We start from the raw sequence: 16000 nt of genomic DNA, 5'->3' as shown, positions 1-16000 counted from the left end.
CTGTAATTCCAGCTTCTCTGGAGCCTGAGATAGGAGGATCACAAGTTCCAGGCCAGCTAGTGAGACCCTAATCTCAAAATAAAAAAAATAAAAAGGGGATGTAGCTCAGTGGTAGAAAACCCCTGGGTTCAATCCCCAGTACCCCAATCAATCAATCGATAGCTGAGTCAAGCTGAGGGGTATCAACCCATCCATCTGTGCTATTTGGAAATTGCTCTGCTCTTGCTCAGCTCTTTGAGGAAGCCAAACTTGTCTATTTTTAATGCCAAACAACTGCCTCTTCTCCTGTAAAACATGGCACTGCTAGTCACTCTATATTTGGATAGTGAAGTTTATTTTTACTGGAGTGTGGCAGAAGTAGGGCCTGGTGCCACATCCGGATGTTATTCTACATTTCACATGCTAGGTTGTAGTTGGGTCCATTAAGCAGCTCCTATAAGGCATTAGTAGGTGACTGGTGATGGTCAGGTCTTTCATGCAAGTCATCTGCTCCTACTTTAAGTAGCAACCTGAGAACTCACCCTTGTCTACCCTCTCCTTCTTCCTCTCTCTGATCTGTCCAGAGGAAGCACAGTGTGAAAGTAAGGGCACAGTGGCCCAAGTTTGAACCAGGCTGTGCTGCTCCCTAGTTGTGTGGCATTGGGAAGGTCACATAATTTTCCTGTGCCTTGATTTCCTCCATTGTAACATAATAGCACCTAGACATAGGGTTGTTATGAGGGTTAAATGTGCGAGCACATGTAAAGTAAACAGTATCGGGGACATAATAAGTTTTCAATAAATGTTAGTTATTATTTTTTTTTGTAGTGCTGGGGACTGAAACCAGGGCCTTGTACATGTGAGGCAAGCATTCTACCAACTGGGCTATATCCCTAGCCCCAATGTTGGTTATTAATAATGTTACTTTGATTATTGTTTATAGGCAATGGATGAATAGGCTGTGACTACTCTTACTTGGAAATGTCTCCAGCACCTAGGAAGATAGGTGCTCTTCTCTATGGCATTTTTTTTTTTTTTTTGGTACTGTGGATTCTCTAATACTGAACTACATCCTCATTCCTGTTTATTTATTTTTTTTATTATTATTATTTTTTTAAAGTTGTCTCTTTTATTTTTTTTTTTAAAGAGAGAGAGAGAGAGAGAGAATTTTAATATTTATTTTTTTTTAGTTTTCGGCGAACACAACATCTTTGTTTGTATGTGGTGCTGAGGATCGAACCCGGGCCGCACGCATGCCAGGCGAGCGCGCTACCGCTTGAGCCACATCCCCAGCCCCTCATTCCTGTTTATTTTTTAGTTTAAGACAGAATCTCACTAAGTTGTTCAGGCTGGTCTTCAATTTGTAATCCTCCTGCCTCAGCTTCCTGAGTCATGGGGGATTACAGGTGTGCACCACCACACCCAGTTGCATTGTCTTAATGTAAATCTTCTTGTCTGGACACCTGCAAAGGCTCCTAACTGGTCTCTTGTCAGCCTTGCCACCTTCCACAGTGACATTTGCTCACCTGCCACCTTCTCTGCTGGAGGGGGAGGGGTGGTTCTAAAAGCAACTCTGATCCCATCAGCCCCACTGGAAAACTTGCTCTACTGGATTATTCCTTAGCCTGCTGCTCTAGGCACCTACCCATCATATTAGAATTATTTATGTGTGTTATACACAACAAACTACCCCCAATTTATTGCCTTAAAATAACAGACATCTATTATTTCATAATTTCTGTGCATCAGGGATTCAGGAAAGGTGGCAGTATGATGAGATGCTATTATTAAGGTAGAGATTTCTGGGCTGGAGAGTAGCTCAGTGGCAAAATGCTTGCTGAGGCTGCATGGGTTCAATCCCTAGTAAAATAAATAGTTCCTGAAGCACCTATTTACTTTGCATGAAGTCTACTGTACACTTCAGCTGAGAGGGAAGAGGAAGAGAGAGATTGATTGATACGTAGTGATGCAACACAGCACTCCCGTCCTTCATTCCATAAGCAACTGGTGCCTGGTGGGAGTGTGTAAGGGAACACGCATGATAGCCCTTCCCTGGCCTCACAGCACACCAGCATCTGATCACACTCAAAGATAAGTTTCTCTGGTCTGGTGGGGTTTAAATGCCAACCAGGGTTTTCCTCTGCTGCTCAACTGATGCAACAGAAGGAAAAGCTGGCTGGCTGGGATGTCCTGAGAAGCCGGTCTGCTTGTTGAACTTCATGGGTGCTGTAAAGGATTTTCAAGGACAATTTTCACTTTTTGTGATTTCTGCCTCACAGGAGGTCTTGGAACCAATGCCTGTGTGAAATGAGACTCCTTTGAACCACTAACCCCAACCACTCTGCCCTTAATCCTCTGCTTCCTGGGAGAAATGTTTGCCATCCCAACTGGGAAGGCTCAGTGTGGAAGTAGAATTGGAATTGCCCTAGAGAGGGTGGTAAGAGTAAGTGGTGTTGGTGATGGCCTGACCGGCGCAATTCAAAGGCCCCCTGGCTCTGTGCCACCCTGCAGTTGAATGAATACCAACTCTGTCTGAGAAGACAAGGTCCACTGAATGAGTCAATGGCACTGGCTGTGGGGGCAAGCCACCACCCTAAACCCAGTACAAAGATTCAAAAGAAACAGGCAACAGAGTCCCTGTCTTGAAAATTGTATCCTGTGAGAAGTCCAGGTGGTATGGGTAAGTGGAAAACCCGCTTAGCTAGGACAAAGGAGACTTAAATTTTTAAGCTGACTCTATTACTGACTGGCTAAATGACTTGGGGCAAAGAAGTGACTTTACTTCTCTGGTCTTGAATGTCTTCATCTGTCAGCATACCTGTTCACCATTTTATCCAGCAGGTTTTTTTTTTTTTTTTCAGTCTTGAATTCTTTTGCTTCTCCTGAAACAATAGATCGATCTCTTCTCAGGAAAAGGCACAGAACATGCACAAACTTAAGAATTCGTGTGTAAAAATTCAGGCAATTAATTGAATATCTAAATCTGTCACATGGTCATGAAATTTAATGACTACTGGTTTTATGCAAAGCAATAAGAGAAAGAATAAGCATTGAAATAAACTTAGAAACCTAAGCAAGCTCATGACTTTCTTCATATTTTAAGGAGCTGCCTCTGTGTCCTGTGAGGGAGAATGGTGCAATCTCTGGAGACTCATGTTTATCGTACTGTATTCCTGATTTCAGAGACCCACGCTTCCCGTCAGCACACTCAGAGACTGAAGCTGTGACAATAGTCTAGTTCTTTTGGAGGCCACAACCCTAGTGCAAACAGGGTATTTGTGTCCACTGTTTTCTTTGTAGCCCTTCTATCTTAGTTTAAAAAGGGCAGTGAACCTGGGTGCCTTCCCACAAACTCTGCAGGGGGCTGATCTCTGATCAAGGAGTCTCCAGGTTCGTGCTGAATGAGCTGGTGGAAGCAATTAGACCTTGGAGGTGTAGGAGAATGTGGTCAGTAGCTCTGGGACATCCAGAGCAGAGGCCCAGGAGAAATGTACAACCCTGATAAAAGCTTCTTGGTTTTTTACCTGAGTGAGCCCAGGGTTCTGCCCCATGATTTTATCTTTGAAGTGGAGAGAGTTCAGTGCCTAGTGGCAACCTCATTGCTAACACACCATTACATTTGCCAAAATGCCCTCAAGTCCCAGGCACTCATTGCAAAGATACTGGAAACATACACACACACTCAAGTGGGCTAGGTACTATTCTAAATGGCAGCCCCAGAAAAATCCATTAGGCCCTGAATCTAGTAGGGCTGGGGTTGTGAGGCTTTCAGTACTAACCCAATGTTTGCAGCACATAGCCATTCCAGATGCATAATTTTGATGATTCCTCCCTAAAATGCAGAGAAGAACTGGGGATATATCATCAGTTAGGGGAACTGAAAACCACCTGTATGACAGGATTTTATATCATTAAGGACCAGCAAATATCCCTTTTCCCTTTCACAACAGATGGTCACTATTTTCTTGACCACCAATGGACATTGTCATGTGAGCAGCTCTCTGCTTTTAGTTTGGATAGACTGAAGGCCCCTGGTGGGCAGTGACTGGTCTGTCTGATTCACCAGAAGAACTATCTAGCAAAGAACTTGACTCTGACACGAGGCTCAGAAATCTTTGGAAGGAAGGAGTGAGGAGTCATGAGGGAAGATTGATGAGTGCTGATAGCGTCAAGTCCAGCAAGGTATGCCATCCACTGCTGTGGTCACTTTGGAACTCCTCCTGAGCAGTCCTGCTGGACCAGTCTTTGAGTGGCAAAATGAGCCTTGTTTCCTTTCCTCCTGCCTCCAAAGTCTAAAGGTCAGAGTCTGCAAACTTTTAGGAAATTTGACTAGCTCACTTCAATAAGTCTTGGTGCAGGGATTTCTGGGCTGAGGTGGGGTTGGGGAAAGGGCATGCTGGCCTCTGGGGCAGGTAAGCTTTGAAGAGTGCTGGATAGTGGGCAACCTGCCTTGCTTTGTGTGGGCCATGAACAAAGTCCAAGCTCACCAAGTGTCCATAGGGCCAAGCACTTTGGTGAAAGATGGTGGAAGTGGGCTCCTGGTGCCTGAGGGTGCAGCCAGGCAGGCTGCAGCTTCCCTCTGGCAATGCCTGCCAACCAGCTCCCTCCCACTCCTGAGAGGGAGGAACAAGGGGGATGTGTGGTTCTATCTGGCCGCTCTCCTCTCCAGTTCACCCAGAAGGGGAGGGGGATGAGCGGGGGGGGGGGGGGGGGGGGCAGCTACCACTGGAAACTGGACCAGCCTGCGATGTTTAGATGTGGGGACCTAAGGAAGTACTATGGAAAATTTTACACAAGGGAAACCTTGGACATTGCTCTTGCTTCCAGTTGCTTTGGTGTGCCTCTCATCTCAAGGCTGGCTGTAGGAGTACATGTGTCCCTTTGCAAGCTCCTTTTTTAAAAATTTTATTTTGTAAGTGCTTTGCTCTACTGTGAACCACAAACAGAAGCTCTCCCTCTGGAAGCCCAGGAGCTCAAAACAAAGAGTTAACCTCTCTCTCTCTGGTGTCCTACCAGCCCCTGGAACCTGTGTCAGCGTTCTCTTTTCCCGCTCCCCCTGTGTTTAGCCTCAGGACTGCCGCTTACTCTCTGCACACAAAGGCTTCTCTGTTTCTGGCGGAGCTGAAGTCACATGCTTTCACTCTTAACCCCAGAGCTTTAAAACTAAACACCCACCCTCTTTGGCCCCAGATGACCCTGTTTACGTCTGTGGAGCCAATTCCAAACAGCAACAGTAGTGAAAACTTCTGTCAGGAGAGACTTCTTGACTATTGGTGTAGAGAGAACAAATCTTCACTTTGTATATCGTGAGGACTTTTGAGGAGTTTGGGGAAATGGCTTAGAGGAAAAAATACAAGGAAGCCAGCAGCCTAGTATCTCTTACCGGAGAACCCAGGGGCTCAGTAAAAAACTTGTGAGAAACAAAATGGTGAGCAGAGTTTTAACAGCTGAGAGGCAGAACATTCTGGATTTTCCTTAGGAGATCCTACTTTCTTTAACTCATAAGGAAAGTTGATACTTTCTTTCTTTAATTTTAAAGAGGAATCAATCTCTCTCTCTCTCCCTCTGGTACTGAGGATTAAATCCAGGGTTACCACTGAGCCATATCCCCAGCCGTTTGTTTTATCTACCTATCTATCAATCTATCTATCTATCTATCTCTATATTTATTTACTTATTTTGAGACAGGTCTCAAAGTTGCCTAGGACCTTATTAAGTTGTTAAGACTGGACTCAATTTTGTAATCCTCCTGAGCTGCTGGGATTAAAGGTGTGAGCCCCTACACCCAGCAGGAATTTTTTTTTTTTTAAATGAGGGATAGTCTCTTTGTTTCATGTCACAGGGGGGTAGGAAAAAATTGTTCCTTTCGTTGGCATAGAGGAGTGCTCTTGATACCAAGGAGACTTCTAGAGAGGTCGGGCTGCTCTTTCAAAGTTATATTTGAGAAGCATTTATGTTTCTGTTTGTAGCCTAAAGATTCCTTTTCTTTCAGTTTATGGGTAGTAGCCCATGTTAGCTGTGAAGGAAGTCAGGTTTCCTTTGATTGTTCTTACCCTGATCAAAGTGGTAGAAGTTGAAGGGAAAATACCAGAACCCAAAAATGCTAATAACATTGGAGTTCCTAGATTAGGTACAATTCATGAACAATACAAAAATGAGCAAGGGAGTATTGAAGATGGAACCAAGAAAGTTCTGTGTCCTGGAGTCCAGAGAAACTCCTCAGGTGGAGAATGACAAACAATTTTCATCTTTAGTGATAGCATTGACAAACTGCAGCTACCTGGGTTAAAAAGGATTCTGTTGTTCTTTCCAGGCTCAACAGAAAAGAGGGTAGTGGCCAACAAGCAAGGTCTAATGGGCATGGGAGGAGGACAGGACAGCAATATTTATCCTAGTGTAATCTCAGAAAGTTAGATTATCATTTGTGTGCAAAGATAAGTAGAAAACAGGCAGTGCCAGAGAGGAAATGATAGACAGGATGATAAAAGCAGTGGTAATTAAGGCAGAGACAGTGAAACACACTAAACATTGTAGTCTTGCCTGTTAGGTGAACCATGTGACAAGTTCTAAGCAATGAAATTAAGCAGAAATTATGTCGTCATTTCTGCCTAAGGCAGAAAATACTGGATTCCATTCTTTTTTATAAAACAATTTTTTTAGTTGTTAATGGAAGTTTATTATTATTTTATTTATTTTTATGTGGTGCTGAGATCAAACCCAGTACCACAAACATGCCAGGTAAGCATTCTACCACTAAGCTACAACCCCAGCCCCTGGATTTCATTCTTTAAGCTTTCTTTTCTTTTCTTCAGTGATTGAAGAGGCCTCTTCTTTTAATAGTGATTTACAAAAGGGTGTAATAACCAGCGCTGGGGATGTAATTCAGTAGTAAAGTGCTTGTCTATCATGCCTGAGGCCCTGGATTTGATGGGGGAGGGAAATAATGTAACTTTGTCACCCTAAGTCCCTGAATGAGTATGTAGAGGAGAGCCCTTGGCCAACCTGGCATGCACATGATGTAGCATGTGAGAGAAAAGAAACTTTTTTTGTCTCCTGGAATTCTTTTTTAATTTTTTTTTTAGTTGTTGAGGTACCTTTATTATTTATTTATTTATATGTGGTGCTGAGGATTGAACCCAGTCCTCACACATGCTAGGTAAGTGCTCTACCACTGAGCTACCACTCCAGCCCCTGTCCCCTGGAATTTGAGAGTTATTTGTTACTGCAGCATATCATACCTTTTCCTGACTAAAACAATTAATTTGAGGTTGCTATTTCAAAAAATGAAATGATAGAACCCTGAAAATCAACTCTGGTATATGGAAGACTTGACAGTTCAGACCATGCTGCTTGAAGTAGGGATTATTTTATATAAAACAGTGAAAATATATGTGAAAGTAATGTGTAAGTATAAGCAATATACAAACATATATATTTTGTGGTACTGGGGATTAAATGCAGGTTACTCTACCACTGAGCTATATCTTTAGTCCTTTTTATTTTTTATTTTGATCCAGGGTCTTGCTAAATTGCTTAGGCTTGAACTTACAACCCTAAGGCCTCAGTCTCCTGAGTTGCTGGGATTACAGGTGTGCACTACTGTGTCCAGCCATATATTTAATATACCTCTAATAGTGGTACTTACCCGACTAGTAAGACCATCACTGCCTGGGGCTGGATAAAATGGTGAGAAGGATCAGTAATAAAGAGGAGATGAAAAACTTTATAATTATGAAAAAAACAATGTTAGGGTACTTGGGCTGGAGATTTAAAAGGTAAAAGAGACCTTGGAAATTTAGTTATATGTCAGAAGATTTCTTAGGAAGAAAAAGCTGATCACAATTAACAAAATATTTCCATGCCAGGATCCATTCACCACTCTGTTCCAAAATGTTTGTACAAATGGTTCAGTTTATATACTTATTAAATACAAGGCTTGCAGACCAGTTTTTTATTCCCCTCCCCTTTTCTTTTCATCTGCTGTTCTTCCTTATTCCCATCACAGCTATTAGTATTTGTACTACTGAAACATTGCCTGATTTATTTTCTCTTCTCAATTGGTCACTTCCCATTCCCATGTTCCAGAGCACTCTGAAGCATGCTCTGTGATTATAAACATTTAGGCTTTATTTGTTGTTCTTGGGTCCTATCTTCTTTGCATCTCTGATTATTTCTTTAGGAAATATTCCTATAAGGGCAATTTCTGGGTAGTAGATGTAAAGAATATCAATTGCTGCAATAGACAAAGCCCCAAATAAAACTATGTTTCTCACTCAGCTATCTAATAAGAGTGTGGTGGATAGATTTCAACATGGTCATTCAGGGACCCAGGTTCCTTCTAACTTATTACTTTGCCATCATTGGCATGTACCACTATAAATAGGGAAACAGGAGGTAGAAAAGCTACATCATTATCATCGTCTCCTCCCCACCCCCCCCCCCCTGTTCCTCTTCCTTCTCCTTCTCCTTCTCTTTCTTCTTCCATACTGGGCATTAAATCCTGGGGCCCTACACCACCAAGCTATTTCCCCAGCCCTTTTAATCTTTTTTAAAAATTATTTTAATTATTTATTTTTTTCGAGACAGTGTGTTGACAAATTGCTGAGGCTGGCCTCAAACTTGCAATCTTTCTGCTTTAGCCCCCTGAGTTGCTGGGATTATAGGCATATGACACCATGCTTGACTAAGTACATCTGCTTCTTAACCATTCAGCTTACAAGTGACACTACCTCCACTCATCTTCCATCAGTGAGGGCTAGTTACATGGTATGGTACTTACCTCAAGTGGACCTGGGGAATATAGTCCCTGGCTGGGTTCCCACTTCCTAGAACTGCCTGTATACTGTGGAAGGGAACGTAATCAGTGGATAGCTACTATCTCTGGTCACAAACAGAATGCATTTCTCAAAAGTCTTTGATATCTGCCTCCAAATTGTCTTAGAAAGTCTGTTCCAGTACATACTTTCATTTACAGTGTCTTACCTATGGAGAATGCAATTTTATCATTTGAAACATTTTATTTTACTCATTTTGAGTGAAAAGGGATATTTCATTGCTTAATTCACACTTTCTTATTTTCCAAAAGAATAAGAAATTGTTAAATACTTAATTGCCATAATTTCTTCTATAAATTGCTTCTTTCTTAGTACTTGGTTCTTTCAACTTGTGGGATTTATATAATTCTTTATAAGCTATTATTTGTCTTTTAATTTCATTTATATGAGTTTCAATCTTTTTTTTGTGTGTGTGCTACTAGGAATTGAACCCAGGGGTGCTCTATCACTAAACTACATCCTTGCCTTTTTAATTTTTAAAAAAATTTTGAAACAGGGTTTTGTTGTTACCCAGGCTGACCTTGAACTTCTGTCTCAGCCTCCCAAATAGCTTGGATTACAGCTGTGTGCCACTGTGCCCAGCACAATTTAAAAATTTTTTTTTATTAGGAATTGAATCCAGGGGCACTTAACCTCTGAGCCACATTCCCAGCCCTTTTTATATTATTTTGAGACAGGATCTCACTAAGTTGCTTAGGGCCACACTAAATTGCTGAGACTAACTTTGAACTTGCATTCTCCTGCCTCAGCTTCCCAAACCAGGATTACCAGTGTGTGCCACCATGCCTGGCATAAATTATTTTTTTTAAATATAGTCAAATTAATCAAGCAACTCCTGTTGTTTTTATGCTTATAAAACTTTTCACATGGTAGTGCACACCTATAATCCCAGTGACTCAGAAGACTGAGGCCCTGGGTTCAATCCTTAACACCACCACCACCACCACAAAACCCAAGTGTTTTGATTCTTGTTTTTCTTCTTTTAAAATTGTTTCCCTTCAAAAATAATTATTTGCTCTAATTGTCACTCATTCTGGCACATGTATTTGAAGTAAGAAACTACCTAAAGTCCACCCCCTACTCAAAAAGTAGTCGTTTACACATAACAATCACTGTTCTGATACTGACATTTGCTTGAAGATCTAAAATATCAAAAAGATGGATATTAACTAAGGCAGGAGTTAGATCTCCTTCAGTAGCCCTTTGGTCAAATGAACATGAAGTCATTAATTATTTCCCTGGGCTTCTCTATTTCTCACTTAGTGCTCTTTCTGTAATAGCATATACTTCTGAGTCCATTTGTACTAATTCTATGAGGGAAATCCCCAGCACTGGTGGGTCACACAGTTGACCAAAATGACTAAAATCCCAGCACTTACTCACTTCCCTTCCTTCTTTTATCACTAGACTCAAGGTGAATTGCTTTGATTGGATGATGTTATTTTCCTGCCCTGTGTATCTCTTGGCCTTTCAACTTTTACCCAGCATCCTGCCAGTTTTTCTTGATGGAAATTTCCATCCCCCCCCCCTTCTTTCCTTTGGGGAGGGGGGGTGAGAAGTAATTTTGCTGACTCATTTGTCCTCTGCCCTCTTCCTGCCCCACAGTCCTGAGCCCCCTTTCTCTGCAGCCCAGATTATTATTCTGCCTTCTGAGTGTTGTCCACAAGGCTACTGTTGGGGCTTCTCTGAAAACCAGCCCCTCTACTCTTGAGGGATTTAGATTTTCAGATCATGTTCTGGCTAGCTCTGGGGTCTACTAGGCCTGCCTATAGTCCTACCTAGTTAATCCCATCTCTGAAAGGGTGGACTTGGAGACCTGCTTCTTTCTGGGACTGGCAAACTCCCCCCAGTGGGTGTATAGACCTGGCAGGGGACTATAAGGTCCCTCCACCTCCAGGTCCTGTGGACATGTTTAATAGAGGAAAGAGAGCAGGGTAGAGGAGAGGTGCTGGATTTTCTGGGGTAGTTAGAATTGAGGGAGCATGATGCTGAGTGACACTTCATGCCTTGGGACAACCAGAAAACTCCAATCTGAGAGAGTGACAGCTTGACAGAAGTAACTGTCACACATTCTTGTTTCTGAGGCCTGTTCAGAGAGCCCTAGGATCCAAGGCTCTTCCCAGTGAATAGTTTCGGCAACTAAGCTTCCTCACTATGGAGACAGCCTTGAGGACAAATTCTCATTTGTCACAGGCCACTAGGAAGCATGTCCCAGAGAGTAAATTATGAACTATCCATCAGCTTCTTTCAAGATTGGTGACCATTCCTGCTCCAGGAGCTCTTTCCTTCCCAAAGCCTCTGAGGATCCAACCCCACAGAGGCTTTGGCAGCCTCCCCTTGTGCTTCAGATGACACCACACTTCTCCAGCTTTCAGGATACATACACCCAAGAACAGACCTTTTAGGGGGTGGGAAGGGGAGGATAGAAATCAGTTTCCTCGAGAGACCTGGGGCAGGGGAGCAGCAGAGAAAGCTGCGTGTCTGGAGAGGAAGTCAGAAAGGAAGACAGAAGCTCTTTGAACTTCTCCCACCAAGCTGACAGGAAAATTGCAAAAACACCATCAGACTGGGTCAGGATGCGAAGGGAGCAGTCAGGAAGGAGTGGCTCCTTTGAAGGCTTCCCGCTCTGCCCTGCCTGAGGTATGCATGTTCTCAGGGAGCTGCAGCTGGGGTGAGAAGCAAGCCTTCCTCTCACACCCACAGCCACACTGTTCTGCTGTCTTGCTCCCAGCAGTCAACACAGGGAAAGGGAGCGGGGAATGTAAGAAGCAGATGCAGATGTGCTGTCAGAGGCAGCCCCAAGCCAGACCTGCAGGGGCCTGAGGAGAAACTGGAGTTACCCAAGGGCAAGGGCATCCTGGGTTCTGGAGAGATGACACTGGTGAGGCCTAGCTGTGGCCCAAAGGGCTGGGGAAGGACAATGTTGGCCTTAGGCAGAGCTATGAGCAGAACCAGCTACCTGAATTGTGGAACTGAATGCAAAATGAAAAATGTGGACCCTTGTTTAAAAAAAAAAAAAGTATGAGGAATTTTAAGAGGGTAACAACCAAGTATTAAAACAAACCCAATGTTCATAAGGGTTAGGGTGTGAGCTGATCTAGTGAGAAGAGTCCTTTGTAAAAAGACATCTAAAGGATGAGTCCAGACTAGATGTGAAAGGCAAGGGGAGGGGCAATCAGACTCCCTGAAGGGTCTTTTGGTGCTTAAAGGTATTAGATAGAAATAAAGACTGTCTGTAAAAATAGCATTTTTTTTTAACTTTCAGACAGGACTTCACATCTCTGAAACTATATAACAAAGGTGACAATTTTATGAGCCAAGTTATGCATAGCATGTTTTATGTTCCTAAACGACCAAAGTGATTTTTGTAGGTCCTTCAAGGACACTAAAAAAGTAAGTATTGTGAGAAAAGCAAAAATTGCTTGTATTTCTACTTCTCCACCAAATATCAATATTTCTTTGTTAGAAACTTCATCCTTTGTACCTGTTCTGGACAGTTCAAATCCCTAGTCTTACTTGCCATTGGTTTGTTTTTCACAGTGGATCCCATGACTCCCTGGTTGTTAGAGTTGCTGTCTGGGCTACACATTTTCCCTATCCACTCCAAGCCCAACCTACCCTCAGCCTGTCAATAAATACACATATCAAACTCCCTCTGAGAACAGAGCTCACAAAAGAAGTAAAAGGAGACGAGGAAAGAAGGGAGATCAAGGGTGAAGAGGGGGCCTGCAGCCTGCAGGAAAGATAACTGCCATTCCTCTCCTGATTTCAGATGCCTTCTCTGTCCTATTGCACTCCCCTCTCAGGGTAAAGAGGGTGAGGAGAAGGAATAACTTGCCGGGAGGGGATGCATCTCTCCTTCTGCAGCTCTGAAGAGGTAGGATGATCAGGCTCTAACAGGTTAGACCACTCTGGTCCGGAGTACCCTCTCCACCTGTGGCCTCAGAAAACAAGGGCTGTCTGCTACTGTTTTCTCCCTTCAGTGGGATATTCTGTTTACAATATCAAGAGACTGTCAGGTAGAATGATCCGTCTTCCTGATGTCAAAGAAGCAAGATCTTTGCTCAGCAAGACTGGGAGGCCACAGATCTCCTCAGAATCTTAGGATGGAGACATTCCTGTTGATAAAGAATTAAGCTACTAGCTGCTCATTCCTAGGGGAGCAACCAAGGAGATACTGGGAGCTAGCAGTAAACTCCAAAGTCAAGGAGGAGCCCTTGCCCCTGGCAAGCCCCAATGTAAACTGCCACCTGAACAGCTTCTCTGAAGCACAGTTTACAAGAGCCTCCTTGGCACCAGGCCACCCCTCCCAATTCCTCTTCAGGGTGAAGTTGCTGAGGTTGAGTAGAGCCTAAAGGCCCAGCAGGACTTTTGAGGGTCTGGAAAAGAAAGCCCCCTACCCAACCTCATCCTCAATCTGGAGACCAGAAGTGCAGGCTGCTTCATCTGCTTTTCCTGCTGACAGACACCAGCCAAGCCCTGCAGCCTTCCTCTGTCCTTACTGCAGGCCATTGCCCATCCCCCATCTCCCAGCCTATGGGGGTCACAGAGCAGCCTCCAAACAGCCTGGGACAGGAAGAGGCCTGATCAGGGACAGTCCCCTGGGAATGGCCTAAAGTCAGAGCCCAGGGTCTGGGGGCCCAGTAGGGAGCCCTCCCCACAGGCAATAATGGTGGTGGTAGGAATACAGCCAGCGGGTGGCAGTGGGTGCCCAGGGCAGGCCTCATGCCCTCTTGGCCAGGGTGACTGGATCTGCCAGCTGTGGAGCCTTGCCAAGTCTGTCCTGGCTCCGTCTAGTCGTAATCGATGCTGGCGCCAGGCCAGGCCCCCTGCCAGCTCCGGTCACACTCGGCTAACGCGAGAGGCCCAGCCCATTAACTCCTTGCCAAGGCCCATTGTCTGGGTCCTTGCCCGGTGGTTTATTTACTCCAGGGCTGGACAGGCTGGGGTTGGGAGGTGGCGGGCCATCAGTACTCAGGCGAGTGGGAGGGGTTGGGGTGGGCGAGAGAAGGGGGGGTTTAGAAGGGATGGAGGGAGTTAGAAGGGATAGGGTGGGGGGCTGAGGCCTGGGGAGGGGGCTGAGAGCAGGCCAGGCCAGGAGTGGGGTGGGCAGGACTGTGGCTTTCAGAGCCTGAGGGCAGGACACACTGCTGAGGGTTGTTTTTTTGTTTTTTGTTGAAGCCACATCAAAGATTCCCTGTACAGCAGATGTACCTCCAGAGGCCTTGGGGTGGGGTTAGGCACTTGAGACTTGAGATTCTTAACTCCCCACCCAGCTAGTCACCTTCAAATTCCCTTAAAGATTTTTTACATTAAATACTCTATTGTATTTTTTAAGTTGGCATTTAAAAATTTCAACACAAGTTTAAATAGTTCCAAAGAATATCCTTATAAATATGTGCCTTTTCAATCTATGGCAGTCATTATTATTATTATTTTTTTATTTATTTTTTCTTTTAGTTTTCGGCAGACATAACATCTTTGTATGTGGTGCTGAGGATCGAACCCGGGCCGCACGCATGCCAGGCGAGCGCGCTACCGCTTGAGCCACATCCCCAGCCCTATGGCAGTCATTATTAAAATTCAAAGAAAAATTAATTGTGACATTTTAAAATAAAAAATTGGCAAGTTTCTTTTAGCTATCATATGGAGTCTAAATGCCATAGCAATTCTATATCCTTCACTATCCATTAAAAAAGAATAGGTGTACAAACTAATTATTTAACAGTGGGAAGCTTACATTGTTCCTTTCCCTCCATGAACTTTCCATTTCACTTCTGTCATAGATTATATCCTAATGTAATTTTTTTTGGCGGGGGTGGGGTGGGGATTGAAGTCAAGGGAACTTTGCCACTAAGCAACAGTCTTTTAAATTTTTTTTTTTATTTTGAGACAAGCACTCACTAAGTTGTTTATACTGATCTGGAACTTATGATCCTTCTGCCTCAGGCTCCTGAGTTCTGGGATTACAGGTGCTAATGTAATGTGATTTTATGCTTGCAATGAAAACTTCCTTTGTTCATAAAATTCAGAGTGTTAGAAATTTTTATCACACTTTCAGTTATTATGATAGTTAATATTCAATTGACCAGAACAACATTAATAATTTTTAAAATTTTATAAGCAACCATTAAACATAAAAAGTAAGCTTTTAGCCAGGTGCATTGTGCATACCTGTGATCCCAGCTACTTTGGACACAGAGACAGGAGGATGGCAAGTTGGAGGTCAGCCTGAGCAACTAAGAAAAATAGTCTCATAATAAAAAAGACTGGGGATGTAGCTTAGGGTAGAGCACCCCTAGGTTCAGTCCCCAGTACAGGGTGGGGGGGATTGTAAATTTTTATCCTAAATTGTTTCCTTAATGAGATGATTGGGGCAATTTTCTTCCCAATTAGTGCATGCATATGTAGGTGACTGTAACTTATTGCTAGGCTGTCATAGGCTCAACATCAATATCATTCTCCTTGTGAGTCATGAGTTATTTCCTTCTTTCCTTCTATTCTGCTGGACATTAAACCCATACACAGTAGACAAGCACTCTATCACTGAGCTATACCCCAAGCCCAGGAAATCAACACGTTTTGTTATAGGGATGTCATTCAACTCTTTGAATTTCTTCTAAGTTATATGCCTCATAACTTTATTATTATTTTTTAACAACCTTCTGACAATTTGATTATTGCCTACTTTAATTTTGTTAAAAACAGAGAGCTGGAAACAATTTCACTTGCAAAAAGATTTGCTCCCTAGTTATTAGACCCCCCACACCTACTCCACTACTTCCAGGTCTCACTTTGGTGCCCCTGAGGTGAGAAGGATTGGCTCTGTGTTTCAGAGTGTACAGCAACCCCTCATATCAAAGTGTCTGGAGGTAGAGAGCTGTCTTCTTGCTCTTAGGACTATTTCCAAGTTTTGTTTTTCTTTCCTTTTCACACTAAAACTGAATTTTCTTTTCTTTTTCTGTTTTTACAGTGCTGGGGATTGAACACAGAACCTGGCACATGCTAGGGAAGCAGTTCTACCACTGAGCTACACCCAGCCCTGCCTTCAGACCCAACCAGTTATCATCCCTTCTAGAATTTACCATACTCCAGGCCATTCCTGTTACTCACAGACTTTAGTATTTGATTTATGGTCCTTCTTTCAATCATCACTTCTTCTTTTTTTTGGGGGGGAGGCGGGGTGC

The 16000-nt window shown here is 43.5% G+C and overlaps 1 long non-coding RNA gene across 1 annotated transcript; it reads left to right on the top strand.

Annotated features, from left to right (window-relative positions):
- Positions 1–1104: 1104 nt before the first annotated feature.
- Positions 1105–14430, top strand: LOC131424826 (uncharacterized). Its single transcript, XR_009228385.1, has 3 exons — positions 1105–2659; positions 12586–12690; positions 14274–14430. It is a non-coding gene; the product is annotated as an uncharacterized LOC131424826 (long non-coding RNA).
- Positions 14431–16000: the final 1570 nt, after the last annotated feature.

The sequence above is a fragment of the Marmota monax genome, unplaced genomic scaffold (assembly GCF_021218885.2).
Source record: "Marmota monax isolate L192 unplaced genomic scaffold, Marmota_monax_Labrador192_F-V1.1 WCK01_AAM20220418_F8-fsc00001, whole genome shotgun sequence".
Taxonomy (NCBI): Eukaryota; Metazoa; Chordata; class Mammalia; order Rodentia; family Sciuridae; genus Marmota; species Marmota monax.
This window is presented reverse-complemented; position numbering and strand designations above follow the sequence as displayed.